Genomic DNA, 13,957 nt, shown 5'->3' on the forward strand with positions numbered 1-13,957 from the left:
AGTATCTCAAACATTTCCTGCAATTTCCTTTGTGTACTCCAACAATTAGGTTAGAACTGCCTGTGCTTCTTTTGAAACGCAGTAGATAATTTGTTTCCGTTACTTTCATGTGCCTTTATATTTTTCCAATTACATTTAAAAAAGTTTAATTTTCTACATCTCTTGCTTCTGGATTTGGGACTATTTGCCGTAATGTACACTGGCGACGAAGGCTCTGGAAGCAACTTGTGTGAAATTTCGTTAGGTGTTGATCCTCGTATTTTCGATGCTCTGTAGCACTGTTTGGTGGTCCGGAATAAGCGTTCATATCAATTCACCGGACGAAAAATTTGTCGCATCTAGAGTAATCATTAAAAGGAACATTTAATACCATATAATTACTCCCATGAACTTGATAACCACGTGGATTCGGTTAGGAAGTGAGTACAGAAGGCTGTACAGGTACGCTGCATCAACTTTAAGCCTCTCGCTAAAGAACTGATCGTGCAATTCCACCAGATAGCGTGGACGATGATGTCACCGTTTTATCAGCTGCTCTAACACATCCCACAGCTTTTCTGTGATGTTCAAGGCGGGTGACTTTGTTGGCCAGTCGAAATGTAACAGGGTGGCGTAATGTTCAGAAAGCCAGTCAGACATTCTTCCAGGCGGATAAGCTGGTCTATAAGCAATGGCCTCTAGCGAGGTAACCGACTTCAAATGTTCATTGCTTGCATTCCCCGCAGCAGTATGCTTCCAAACAGGCTGGAATGGATCTACATTCACCGCCAACAGCAATTCCTGTCGGATATGGATGCGATTTTGATCCACACGTCTTGAAACGGATCCTCAGTCAGGATCTTTTTCCGAACACAGTCCTGACGTCGTGTTTCGTGGCGTTGTGTGTCACATCATTGCTTGCAAACACATTCAGCAGTCCGCCCCGAAATACTAACTAATATGTAAACTTCACACAACGTATAACCTCGGGCACGGTGAAACACGATTGCCCTATTTTGGACTCTGTAACATCCCAAATTTTACCCATGTTAACGTACAATGTCAGCGTGGAACAGAAATGTCCCACTAATCGTTATTTTCTTATGCTCACATGGAGACGGTGCGTGCGCTGTTGAGTAAGTGACTATATCGCTGCGCCATTTACTGTTAAGTTCATCTGTGCGAGCGGACTTGGATCACAAATTTTTTGTACAGTGAGCTTATACGCAAAGCAAAATAAAGCAGCTGACATATTCCACATTACAAGTATTTTCCTTCAAGCACCCTCTCTTCACGAGAAAAACATTTAACTCCTTCAATATTTTATTTATCAACACATAGAACATCATCCGAGATATACCTACTATCAAAAGTAACACCTGTCATAGAAGAACAAAATTTCAACAGAGCCGCATTACAGACGAATTCTAGTGCAAATAATCAATATTAATAGTGTTTACAAACAGACGTCATAACGAAAGTACTTATTTGCTGACGTACAGCTAAATCTGAAGAATGTGGATGTAAATCCTACAGTGAGAATATCTTCGCAATATTTTGCACTAATCACACGTCACCTTGACTTACACCAGACAATTTGCCACGAATTTAAACTCTATTAATGGATTAAATTAGTACTGCAGAAAAAATAATTTAACGTTAAATAAAGCAGTTGAGCGGCATTTCGGCTCTCCACCAACAGAAAAAATCATTCGCGATTGGCGGGCTGGTAAAGAATATCTGAAAAAAATGTGGAAGACTAAATGTGCAAACAGAGGACTGAATGCAAAATGGCCAAAACTAGAAGACGACGTATTGAAATAGATTCAAGGACACCGTCAAAATAGCTCGGGAATTAATACAAAAATGATACAAATACATGTTCGTAAGCTAGCGCTACAGCGGAACTTAAACAGACACTGAAGGTGGAGTTGGTTGGTGCTACATGTTTATGAAGCGTCGTGGACTTAGCATGCAAAACGAAACCAAAATATCTCAGTAAATGTGACAAGAGTATGAAGAGAAAATGTTATCTTTGCGTCTCCAAAGAAAACAAGGCTGGAACTAAGCCAAATAGCGAATATAGACGGAACTCCTCTGACATTTGAAGTGCCGCGTAACAGAACTGTTGCCATGAAAGGTGCTATAACCGTAATAATGAAAACAAATGGACATGAAAAATGCACTGAACTGTTGTCCTTTCATGTTGTACCGACAGTGCTAAACTTAATCCAACGATCATTTTGAAGGGTACCAATACCGCCAGCTGTTGTTGTTCACGTACATGACAAGGGTTGGATGGACCAGGCTGGTATGAAATGATATATTAACAGAGGGTGGGAGAGAACGGAAGGTGCTTTATTGAAGAAAAGTTCTCTTCTTGTTCTAGATCAGTTTAGTGGTCGTTTGAAAAATTCTATAAAAGTGAAGTTGAGAGAGGGAAATAGAGAGCTTGCTGTTATTCAGGGAGAACTTACTTCACAACTTCAACCCCTTGGTGTCTCTGTAAAGTATGTGTGAGAGAGGAAATGAACAAATGGATGATGGAAGACACCCAACAATGAATTCACGCCGAAGCGTGCTTTAAAACGATATACAGCCAGACAAGTGTGTCAGTGGAGAAAACAGTTGTGGTTTAGAGTGAGAGAAGACACTACTAAATCTCTCAAGAAAAGCGACATAAGTAACGCTCTCGATGGTAGTGAAGACCATCTTATATATGAAGAGGACAACGATGACGAGGAGGAGGAGGAGGAAGAAGAAGAAGAAGAAGAAGAAGAAGAAAAATGAAGTTCAGATGTCGATTTTCACGGTTTGTTAAGGTCATTTTGGTTTTATACACTGGGAATTTTTTAGTCTGGCTATTACAATAATAAAAATGGTAAAAATATCCCAGAAACACTTGATAAGCTATGCCTAGTGGTTAAAGTTGATGCCAACGGAGAAGTCAAGAGAAAGAATATCGGACAGGTGTGAGTAGGATTCATTCTCTGAGGGTCTCGTAGGAACTTAATTATGTATGCAGATAGTTCATCCATAAGTTTTTATGAATGAGTTCGCGGGTATTAAAATATAAGAGTAAATAACGGTATTATCCTGTAAGGGTTCCGTTTTTACCAACTGAGGCTCGGATCCCTATAAATAAGTCTTGTGACCCTCCTCGCAACGAGCCAAGATTCCGCTTTTCAGATATTCGGAGGGTATTGCGCTTAATCTTAAAGCGTCCACGATTTTCTATTGTTTACTCCCCACAACAGCGCACACTGTGTCAGGGAGAGTTGTAACTCCGTTCTCAGTCATGAGACAGGCATCTGGAATGACCGATCAATCAGTCGGTCGGTCACCCACGACTGACAGCGTCAGCTCTCTCCCTGCACAGCCTGCTGGTGCATGCTGAAGTCGCTGCACACAGCACAGGAAGCGAGTTGGGATCGCAGTCCTGTAGTGGGGAATGTACAGGGGCTAATCAATCGCTAAGGAATATGGAATATTTTTAGCGAACTGTTTTGCAACAATGCAACAAGTCTCAAATCAATGCTGTAACATTGCACCGTTGGATCATATATAAAGGGCTTATTTCAATAGTGGTACAAGTCCACTTTTGCTCATTCTGAGATACAGAGTCCTAAAGTTAAATGAGCGCTGAAAAATCTGCAGTTGAGATACCAGAAATATTCAAGCGTATGGCTTCTTGCTAGAGATCAACTTTTTTTTTTTTTTTTTTTGGACCATTCATGTCAGATGCATTATAGACAGAAAAGTGGAGGTAATGGACTTGTACCATTATTGAAAAAGCCCTTCATATGTTCGCCTCTACAGCATAGGTCTGGTACCCAGTGACGTACTTCAACTGACATGCACTTTCCTGGCACCGACCGTTAACGGAAATTTTCTAAGTTCTGGAGCCATGAACGGCCATCTATTTCTTTTTCGCAGGTTGTTTCGTAGAGAAATAAATGTCGAGCTATTTGAGAAATTTAAGTCTCCTGAGGATATGTACTGAGGTGTCCAAAGTCATCGGATGGCGATGTGCACGGATACAGATGGCGGTAGTATCGCGTACACAAGGTAGAAAAGGGCAGTGAATTGGCGGAGCTGTCATTTGTACTCAGGCGATTCGTGTGAAAAGGTTTCCAACGTGATTATAGCCGCACGACGGGAATCAACAGACTTGGAACACGGAGTGGTAGTTGGAGTTAGATGCATGAGGCACTCTATTTCGGGCCGGCCGCGGTGGTCTAGCGGTTCTGGTGCTGCAGTCCGGAACCGCGGGACTGCTACGGTCGCAGGTTCGAATCCTGCCTCGGGCATGGGTGTGTGTGATGTCCTTTGGTTAGTTAGGTTTAAGTAGTTCTAAGTTCTAGGGGACTCATGACCTAAGATGTTGAGTCCCATAGTGCTCAGAGCCATTTTGAACCACTCTATTTCGGAAATTGTTAGAGGATTCAATGATCCGAGACGCACAGTTTCATGAGTGTGGTGAAAATACCAAATTTAAGACATTGCCTCTCAGCACGGACAACGCAGTGGCCGATAGCCTCTCTTAACGACCAAGAGGGGCGACGTTTGCGCAGAGTTGTCAGTGTCAATAAACGAGCAACACTGCGTGAAGTAAGCGCAGTAATCAATGTGGGAAGTACGACGAACGTTAGGACAGTGCGGCAAAATTTGGCGATAAGGGGCAGACGACCGGCGCGAGTGCCTTTGCTATTCGCACGACATCGCCCGCATTCGTCACCATTTCGGTTGGACACTAGACAACTGGAAAATCGTGAGCTGCCCAGATGAGTCGAAATTTCAGCTGGTAAGAGCTGATGGTAGGATTCGGGTGTGGCGAAGACCCCAAAAAGCTACCCAAGTTGACAAGAAGACATTGTCAATCTGGTGGTGGCTCCATCATCGTGTGGGATGTGTTTACATGGAATGGACTGTCAGATTTGGTCAAACTGAACCCATCATTGACTGGAAATAGTTATGTTTCACTACGGTGACAACATTTGTAGCTGTTGATGATGTTCGGAAGCAACGATGGAACTTTTATGGATGACAGGCGCCATGGCACCGGCCACAATCGTTCGCTATTTGTCTGAAGAAAGTTCTTGACAGTTCGTGCAGATGACTTAAATCCCATCGAACATCTATGAGATATAATCGTGAGGTCATTTCGTGCACAAAATCCTGCACTGCCGACACTTTCGCAATTATGTACAGCTATAGAGGCAGCATGGCTCAAAATTTCTGCAGAGGACTTCCAACGCCTTGTTAAGTCCACGCCAATTCGAGTTGCTGCTTTACGTAGGATAAAAGGAGGTCCGACACCGTATTAGGAGATACGCCATGACTTTTGTTACCTGGCTGTATATGTTCGCTTATACAGCATGGGTCCAGTACTCACTGATGGAACTGGTCTTCTCGTCCTAGAGAAGAATTAGCCTTTTGACTCACACATTAAATTCAAAAATTTGTTAAGAGACAGTTAATTTCTCGTCAAGCCATTCATTTCAGCCCCTACAATTGACATGAAAGCTCACCTATATTTTTATTTTTAATTATTTATTTTTCAGGCTGTGTCAGAGCGGGATATTTGCCGAGCTAGATGGGATACGTAAGTGTCTTAAGGGTATAAGTAAGGTAAGTCATATAAATACAAATGTTTATCTATGGAAAAAATGTTTGTGGTCAATCCACACATGTATAAAGAGGCCATTACCCTCTAATGCATGCTTCTGTATTTGCCATAATTCAACTTCAAATGCTGCTATCAGTTTAGCGATGATGCTGTACTGTACAGTCATTCGTATCGTATATGCCCATGTCTATTCAAATCAGAGGAAATTCATTTTAAACGGTACCGCTCGTGGTGGAAGCCTTCACCTTACATTGTTTTCGGGCCATGCTGCTTACCAGTATTGGATAAAGCTAGAGTGAAAGTTTGTGTGTTTTGAACTGAAGAGTGTCACATACGAGGTACCGCGAGAAACTGAATTGAAAGCCCGCCTCGTGGTAGTCCTGCATTTTTAACATTGCGATAGGTCGATGTGCTGCCGGCACCGGCGTAGTACCGCTAGCGGCCGCATGGCGGCGCTGGCGCAGTATCGACGCGCGCACCACCCCGACACGTGTGTTCCTCCATTCCCCTTCCTTCGCGCTGCGATCAGGTCCCGCCAGGGCATACAAGTGAGCGTTTACACGCAAATGGAGTGAGGCCGCGGCCTTTTCGTGTACTGCAAGACAGCTGTCATTGGCCGCAGATCGAACCGCTGCCAGCTTACCTCACATTCACTCTTTGCCTCGCAAATTCTTACTATCTAAATTAAAAAACTGCTACAATGACGTGGCATATCTGGCACAAGTACCTCATTCGGTGCGTGGTTTCTCTAAACAGTTTGAGGTAAACTATTTAGGGAATAACGGGATGATCCCTCTAAGACGGCTGCCGAATTCTCTCACCGTCCATCCGAGATCCAGAAGTTATGCAGCGTCGCTAAGGTGCGCGCCACCGACCCTACTCCTCCTTACATTTTTTTCTTGTATCAGATTAACTTTTTTGCGTTGACTTGAGACTGTATGTTGGCATTCTCCCTGATTTAAGACATTAAAACACATATCTAAAACAGAAACGGTAACCTGACAGAATAAAGAAAACATCAAAGATTTTACAACTGGGTATCAAGGCTGTTAATTTTATTAACTGGAGTATGAATCACCGTCAGAAAGTCGTTTGCATGTTCCTACTTTATGCATTCAGGTTGAAGTGTCTCGGACTGTGCGGCTGATCCTGGCGGAGGTTCGAGTCCTCTCTCGGGCATGGATCTGTGACTGTTTGTCCTTAGGATAATTTACGTTAAGTAGTGTGTAAGCTTAGGGACTGAAGACCTTAGCAGTTAAGTCCCGTAAGATTTCACACACATTGCATTGCAGTGACGCACTGTTGGCGACATAGTAATTTCCACTTGTGAAGAGCACGATCAGTCCTTATCTAGTTAATAGCTGACAGTGTCCTACGTGATAATTCAAGAGGACTGAGGATGTTGCGAAATAGTGTTGTGCAGCTTGAGCCAAAATCCAACTGAACTCATTTACTGGGCTGAACTCAGCGATGGGTACTGGGTATCTTCTGTAACTTGTCAATGGCTCTTTGAGTACACTGCATATAATTAATTTCAGTCTTACCTGAAAGATGGAGAACAGCAAGCTATTATAACTAAAAATGATCCTTAGGTCGACATGTTTCTTTTTCCTACTATAAAGTAATAAGTTGCCAACAATTATGGCAGACAACTGTAAACCCAGGCATGGATGTGTGTGATGTCCTTAGGTTAGTTAGGTTTAATTAATTCTAATTTCTAGGCGACTGATGACCTCAGAAGTTAAGTCGCATAGTGCTCAGAGCCATTTGAACCATTTGAACTGTAAACCACTCATGCCTTCTTTTAGTACAGGTGACATAATTATTGGATTCCAGTGAAGAACTGGAAGACATAACATATCCTCTGGAGAGAAAGAAGCTTTTTCTTCACAGTAATAGACTGACTGTGCTATGCAATAAAATATAGTACAACCATCTTGGCACACGCAGTTGCGCTTGTGGGACATACAACCATCTTACAATTGTGGAACGACTACTGAAGCTTAAGACGGCACGTTTTCCAAGTCTGAGCACAGTTAGCAACATCTCATGAAAGTTGAATATTCATAATGTCCTTCAGCCGCTGATACAGCTGCCATTTCGATTAGAAGTTTATCCAGAGCAATATATAGAATCTTTGAAGTTCTAATATCCTTTTAGAGAGCTTGATTGCGTAGATCGCAAGTTTTGTTACATAGATAACCAGTTTCAGGCAGTTCAGTGGCAATCTTCAGATCCATAATCACAGAACTTGCAACAAATTAGACACTGTGTTGTGTGCTGAACACTCTCGCATACTGCAAAAAAACATGCGTATAATGAACTTAAACTTCGTGAGGTAATAAAGATAAGCAGCAATATAACACGCCATCCTGCATGACATGGGAACCAAGTGACATCGTCCCTCTGACGAAAATTAGCCTGTGGGATTCATTAACGTCACATTTTATGTAATGTGGATATATAATGAAACTCTCCTCTTGAGCACAAAATATTTATTTTATTTCTGCCTTATGCGTTTCGCTATCGTCAAAGAAACAGAACACTTGGTACAAAGTATTGCATCCACCTTGCGTGCAGAGTTTCAAGCAATAATTTGTATCTACAGTGTTCTGTTCCTTTGACAATGGCAAAAATAAAAATAAGCGTAATGAAGGCAAAAAGGAGATATTTTGTGGTCAAGATGGGAGTTTCATCCCAAGTGCAGAACATGACCACGACGTCTCCTAACGTTTACAAGCAATATATACTGTGGATTCTTTTGATGACACGTCAGTGCATCTCCCGCCGAATGAAATTTGTGGTTGAAAACCTGAACTAATTTAAAATAAACAGCAGTGTCCATTCAATGAACTGAAGACAACATGTCGTAACTACGTCTGAAAATAGTGTGCAGCAGTCTGCAAAACATATTTTAAATGGTGTTCTGTAAAAGTTTAAGGCTGCTAGAGACCAATAACTGGTTTCCAAAACCAAGTAGAAGACTTTACACTTGAAAGCCTCCTTATTTTCCTCACCAAAAACAATTAATCTTTGTATCATTATCTTATGAGAATGTAGTTCCCTGTTCTTAGCAATTTGTCGTTGCGTGTGTAAGTTACTTTAACTCGCACAAATGCATTGGAAAATGCAGGAACCATCCAACCGGATACAATCTGATGTATCTATTGCAGGCAGCCTGATTTGGGACTGCAACTGTTTCCGACATCAGTCCAAGTGAATGTGGAGCGCAGTTTCTACATTTAGCCATGGTCGGCGGCTGCCCAGTTCTTTGCCAAATATTAAGACCAGTGTAGAATACAGTCAACAAAAACGGAACCGTTATAGGATCACTTTGTTGTCCGTCCGTTCGTCTTCCGCCTGCCTGTCCGACTGCAAAAAAGCCTTTATTCTCAGTAATAGGTAGACGTGATGATCCAGAATGAGATTTTCACTCTGCAGCGGAGTGTGCGCTGATATGAAACTTCCCGGCAGATTAAAACTGTGTGCCCGACCGAGACTCGAACTCGGGACCTTTGCCTTTCGCGGGCAAGTGCTCTACCATCTTTTTTTTGAGCTGCCGCAGCACGACTCACGCCCGGTCCTCACAGCTCAGATGGTAGAGCACTTGCCCGCGAAAGGCAAAGGTCCCGAGTTCGGGCACACAGTTTTAATCTGCCAGGAAGTTTCAGACGTGATGATGATTATGAAGTCCCATACTCCGTGACGGGGCGTAGGGGAACGATGCGGGAGACCCGCACCGCCGTACTAGGCAAGGTCCCAATGGAGGTGGTTTGCCATTGCCTTCCTCCGACCGTAATGGGGATGAATTATGATGATGAAGACGACACAACAACACCCAGTCATCTCGAGGCAGGAAAAAATCCCTGATCCCGCCGGGACCCTGTGCTCGGGAAGCGAGAACGCTACCGCGAGACCACGAGCAGCGGACAGGTAGACGTAGAAGCTGAAATTTATGTCACATACTCTCTATAGTCTCTTCGTAGCGTTAAAAACTGAAGCTTCTAAGTCAATAAAATCAAAAGTTACGGCCATTTACATCACATATTTTGATACTTGCAAACTCAATCATCAAAACGTATGCGGTACCTCCTTTTGATCTAAGAGCACGAAATTTAACAAAAAGGGAGGTTGCACAGTACAACCAATGGGAAAAATTCTGAAACTAAATTTGTTGTTTATCATACGAAAAAATTGTCATTTGTTATCTGACTGTTTGTCTCTCCGTCTGTCTGTTAAGACCCCTTATTTGTCAGGTACGGGTGCACGTATCCAGCTGAAATTTATATCACGTCTAATACTAAGTTCTACGGTCTCTTACTGGTATAACAAATGTTAGCTTCTGCGTCAATACAATCAAAATGTACAACCATTTATGTCACGTATTTTGAAACTCGCAAATTCGTCATCAGGTACCTCGAGCAGTTACTGCATGTAACTACGCTTGAAGTGGTATGCGAAACAAACATTTGCAGACCAACTTTTCTCTCACATACAACTCGAAATGCTGTATCTGTGTGCGGTAATGACTCCTGGTTTTCTGATGATGGTGTAATACTGAAACGTGTCATATGAGCAATAATGTCATTCCCTGTCTGATGTTTAACTTTTATACCATTGCGACCCAGTCGACCTGGATGAAGAACAACTGACAATGGTCACCTGCCTCCTGCATGACTTGGTCGTATTCATATTATTGAAACTAAAACAATCTTGGAAATGTTGGAATCCCTGAGACCGATATCTCGCCAGTAAAGATGTCGATAAGAGAGAAAAATAGTCGAGATTTACGATTCCCATAAAAGGTGAGCTCTCTACATATATAAATAAGTTTGTACTGAACCATCATCGCGCGATTTCGAATCGCACCTGGCCCATTTTCATGTTTATAAATCTTGCCGTTACTGTTTTCAGTGTTATTTTCAATCCATTTCATATTTCCTAGTTTTATAATTCTGTACATTTTTTTTAATTTCTGTATATTATGGCAATGAGGAACTATCATATGTGTCAAAATTGAATACAATGTGCAGTTAGGCTAACATAGCAATAATTTTCTTCAAACTCAGGCTGATGATTCTCTAACTCAGTTTTAATCCATAGATTTGAAAAAAGTCATCGTTGGCACACAATTGTAAATAACACAGGCAGGAATTTATAATTACTAGCCCTTCATTGTTACCCAAATACGTAAAAATAAAAACAGTCCTACGAGAATGGAACCAACACTTCGCGGAGCGAACTAGAGCAAAATATACCTCCGTTCACAAAAATTTGCTGCTCGCATTACAAGGGCTTCTCTTTGGCTGAAAAAGAAATCTCCCAGAACGATGCTATATTTATCCTGGTGGCGGCATACGTTGTAAAAGTCGGGCTCGGCAGAGTATTCCGATTCGGCGCTACACGGAGCAGGAGGGGATTCTCCATTTATGACTGATTTATAGCCGCCCCGTAGATTATCGAGGAATATTTATCTCCTGTTTACACGCGAAAGTTGTTCACGGCCCGATACTCCTCAGAGCTCTCTCATCGTGGTATATTGATCGCCTTTCCCACTGCAAAGGATGCAGCAGCCTGCAACAAATTTTAAAAAAACACTACACCCAGATATTCGCTACTTCCCTCGCATTGCAGTTATAATGGAGGTCACGCCCACGAAAACCGATCCATATAGCGTACTTTCTCATAATGATGTTCGACGAAGCCCACTGAGTGTCTAATACAATTTGTTATTTCCTAAAAAAAATAAAATTTAAGGATCAAATGAACCTACATTGCCCCATAGGTCTTCACAAGTCTCAGACATCTACGATGCAAATATGGAGACTGGGTTTAGGCGGAACACAAAGTTAGCTGTAGTGCAAATGGGAATTTTGATTTAAGAGAGAGGCGTACTAAGATAGTCTCTGCAGTTGTGTGAAGTCAATTTCTCAAGGTGGCGTAGCGGTTAGCGCATCTGTCTAGTGGGTAGGGGACCTGGTTTCGGATGCCGGCCTTGGTACAAATTTTCATTCACCAATTCAGTCTGCATAGCATACATACATCATAAATGTAAGAATTTACTCTCGATTGCTGCTATTGTGCATCATCCCGTTTCTTATTCCCTATGCTTTTTCCTAAGAGCGTTTGTACTGCAGACAAAGATAGTCTACCCTTCGCTCAAAGGTATGGTTTGTTTTCAAAGCCATGCGAAGATTACTTAATAAGACGTACTAGCGAGTTATTAATATCACTTACGGTACGTGATTATTATGATGCGTACGGTCTACGACGAATATTTATCTACACAATAACTGTAGCATTGTAGAAGACTTCGTTCTCCTATATTGAAGTTTGAGTGGTTGTGTATATGCAAGTGACAGACTACATATAAAAAAACAATTCTAACACGATGGAGATAATACTAAGAAAACGAAGATAATGACTCGCCAATCGTCAAATTAAGAAGACGTGACTAAAATTAAGACAGTCTGGCCTAATTACACTATGTACGTAGCAGTCTACACAAGGAAGGAAGGCATAAGAAACAGAGTGATGGTGATGAACAAGATATTTTTCTTTAGCTGAAGAATTGTACTGGTATCAACAGTTGATATGCAATAGAGAATAAATATTCATAAAAAATGGTTCAAATGGCTCTGAGCACTATGGGACTTAACTTCTAAGGTCATCAGTCCCCTAGAACTTAGACCTACTTAAACCTAACTAACCTAAGGACATCACATACATCCATGCCCGAGGCAGGATTCGAACCTGCGACCGTAGCGGCCGCGCGGTTCCAGACTGTAGCGCCTTTAACCGCTTGGTCACCACGGCCGGCAAATATTCATAAAAACGTTTGGATCACAGTAGTGTAAGGAACTAAAACTCGGACATGGGGAAAACTGCAACCGTTAGAAACATAGTGCTGCAAAACGCTGTTAATAATTGAGTCGGAACATTATTCTAAGCGAAGCAGTACTAGCAAACCAAGTGAGAAAGATACTAATGCAAATACCTTTATGATGAGGTAAGAACCTAACCAAAACACCTAGTTAAAAAACACGGTACTAGAAAAAACTGGTGGGAAAGGTACTCATGGTAAACGAAACCAACAGGTAGTAATAATCTTACCAAAAACTAAAATATCCGAAGAAATAGTTAATTATGTATGAAAGAAACACTTTCACGATGTTCTGAAAAAAAAAATATTATTTATGTGATTGGGTCCTAGAGATCAGCATCTTAGACCACCGTTAGGTGTTAAATGAATGAGGCAACCAATTCGGTTGGTTGTTTTTTGACAAACAGAAGGAAAGGTTTTCCTTAAATGACATTGTTATATTCTATCAGTCATCGACGGAAAATTCTGCTCTATAACATATCGTTGGAAGGTGGAGTCAAGCGCAAAACTTGTTGGTCCAGATAAAAATTAGTGTATGCTAATAGATTACAGAGAATGTTGACTGCAGTACATATGCAGACGTGGAAAAATTTGGAAGGATGAGAGGAAACGAAAATTACTGTATTTCCTCGTAAAAAGGGAAGGAAGGAAGATTTCGGCTTAACATCCAGTTGATATCGAGGTTATTGGAAACGGATATCATTTTCGTCTTCATTGAGGATGGAGATTGAAATCAACCGTGTCGTTTTCAAAGGAACCTTCCTCCCATTTGCATTACGCTTCTTAGGAAAATCAAGAAAGCTGTGAATATGGGGGTCCGGTTGCTGATAAGAATCGCCGCCGTTCGGAAGACAAATCCAGTGTCACTACGTCTCGTAGGACTGGATGAGGTTTGGCTGAAATGTTATTTACTTCATAACCACAATGTTTAAGATAAAAAAGTTTATTTACAGATAACGGAACTCTACAACGCTGAATATACTCAAATGTACATCGTTATTTGAACAGAAAGAAAGTACCATCAACAAGAATAACTTTTCGCATGATTTGTTTCTTTCATCATCTGTGTTAACAGATATGCTGGGAAGCCATCATAAACCATTTTCCTTACCCTCCTCTGACACCACCTCCGTTTTTTCCTGCTCATCACGTTAACAACTTAGTATGTCCATATAACACATTAATATGTTCCAGTACTCATTTATGTGAGTTTTCGGCTTTATTTCGTATACTTTTCATCTTTGTGAATAATGTAACATAAGGTTTATTTGTTCATGGCATTACGCTGTTTAGAGAAATCAAGAAAGCTGTAAATATGTTCTTGGTATAGATATACAGTCGTAAATTGTTCACTCAGCTATGGAAAAACAATCTTTATACAGCTGTAAACTCTCGCTGATGTTATGTGGACTATCTGCTTAGTCTTAAGTTGTCTGAGGATGGCCTATACAGCCTAAAGCCGGTTC

This window comes from Schistocerca cancellata, chromosome 3, assembly GCF_023864275.1.
Source record: "Schistocerca cancellata isolate TAMUIC-IGC-003103 chromosome 3, iqSchCanc2.1, whole genome shotgun sequence".
Lineage (NCBI taxonomy): Eukaryota > Metazoa > Arthropoda > Insecta > Orthoptera > Acrididae > Schistocerca > Schistocerca cancellata.